The following is a 2,240-nucleotide window of genomic DNA, read 5'->3' as shown; positions in this document are numbered from 1 at the left end:
CTCAGTGGTTTATTGCCACTAAATCCTACAATGCACAGATAAATTGAAAACTGGATGACTGTTTTCTTACAGTTGAAAAGCTACAAAATCTATTAGCTTTTCTTTCAGAGAAGAGGCTTGGCTTACCTGCCAATTCATAAGAAATTATAGTGTAACATAAAAAGACAATTATTATAAATAATTATTATATATAAACACTTTACCAAAAAAAGCAGTTTTGAGAGCAGAGCAAAATGTCATCTTAATTCCTTACTCAGAGAATATTATTCCTCCCAAGATATAATTACTCTTACCAATTCAATATATATCCCAATGATATTTTAAACAAACTTACAAATGTATACATACATATAAAAGTAGAATTATGTATTCTGTGATATTGTATTTATTCCATCATTTTCTTTTAAGCACAGTGCTTTTTTAGTATTATATTTGTATTAGTAAATAGAACTCTACCTTAGTTATTTTAACTGTTGATTAATATACAATTATTCATGATTATATGAATACTTTCATATCTTCTTTTCTTTTAACTATTTGTAAAGTTTTATACAAACATAAGAAAGTGCGCATACCAGTCAGTCTTTTCAGTCAAGCCCTCAAGAGTAATCACTATCTTGACTTCTAAGAGCATAGAGCAATTTTGTCTCTTTTTGTAATTTATGTAAATGAAATCATACTCAACATTCTTTTTCATGTTGAGCTTCTTTCATTCAATATTATGTTTGTAATCTTTATCTATACTGCTATAAACAGATATTCTCATTGTCATAGATGACATTGTAAGAATATAACACGTTTGTTTATTTTACTTTTGATAGGCATTATTTTTTTTAATTTGGACCTACTATAAATGGCACTGCTATGAACAATCTTATTCATGTCTTTTGTTGTATACATGTACACATTTCTGTTGGCTCCATATCTGAGAGTGGAATTGCTGATTTATAGAATATGTATAGATTTAGCTTTAGAGATCCTGACAAATCATTTTCCAAAGCATCTGTATACTAATTTACATACCAGTCAGTACTGTATAAATGAACAATTTCTTCACACTATTGTCATATTTGTCACTTTCCACCATTTTTATTATAGTTACTCTGGTGGGTGTGCAGTGGTATCACATGTGACAGACACATACTTGCTTTTACATGCACGGACAACTTTTAGAAACACACATAGCACTTCAATTATTGCCCTGGTCAGGGAACTAGAATTTGATTGTCAAGGATGTAGAGAGAATTACTTCTCACTGTATATTTTTTGCTATTGTTTGAAATTTTTTACTATGTGCCTGTGTTAACCTCTTTAAAGTACTCTTGTAATTTTTTTTTTTCATTTTTCAAGGAAAAGTCATTAAAGCCTCGAGTCTTATAGCATATAGTCTTAGTCTGTGAAGCAATTCAGTTTAGGTTCAAAGGCCATTAGGAGTAGAACAATCATGTCCCTCATGGAAGTGTAAAGCCCTAACTGTTTTCTAATACTTAAACCATTGTGGATGGATCGTGGATCGGTAACAGATCAGGAAATAAGACTGAAACCCTGGAGGAACATGAAGAGCCATATAGTCAGGGCCCTCCAGAATATCACTTGCTGTTCTTTCCTTTACCTGATTACAGAAGCTCTAATACACACACACACACACACACACACACACACACACACACCCCACAACCATTCGTAGGGATCCAACCTAGAGGTGCGGAGGATGTCTCTACTTCCCCTACCCTTGCCTATAAATTAATTCATACTTACTTAATGGGGGAGGCCAAGGGAAAAGCCATTAAATTGGAATATAGAGACTTGTCCAGAACTCCTAGTGTTGTTAAAAAATAGAATATGCAAGGGCAAGGTACAGTCTTAAGAAAAATAACATGTCAAGATTTTATTTTTGATTACTAGTGAACAGAATTACCCTGAATGACTCAACTGATAGATGAATAGAGTTTTAAGAGAATTGTATCATTAGGAAAATCCATGCTTGGGAATTAGCTACTTGAGATTGCTCAACGACCTACAAGGCCAATCTGGTACTATTTTTAAGAATTGTTCAGGTTGCAGAGCCTTGAGCAAATGGACAGTTTTTTTCCCCATAAATATGGCTATGGAGATCAATGGACAAGGGATTCACTGGGTCAAAGCAATGAATTTATACCACTAGCAGAAAAATATGAGCCTAAGAATATTTTTTCTGCTTTTCAAATAAAAATATTTATTGTACTTTTTCTTTTTTTCCT

The sequence above is a fragment of the Pteropus vampyrus genome, unplaced genomic scaffold (genome assembly GCF_000151845.1).
Source record: "Pteropus vampyrus isolate Shadow unplaced genomic scaffold, Pvam_2.0 Scaffold4, whole genome shotgun sequence".
In the NCBI taxonomy this organism is placed as follows: domain Eukaryota; kingdom Metazoa; phylum Chordata; class Mammalia; order Chiroptera; family Pteropodidae; genus Pteropus; species Pteropus vampyrus.
Note: the sequence above shows the minus strand (reverse complement) of the source record.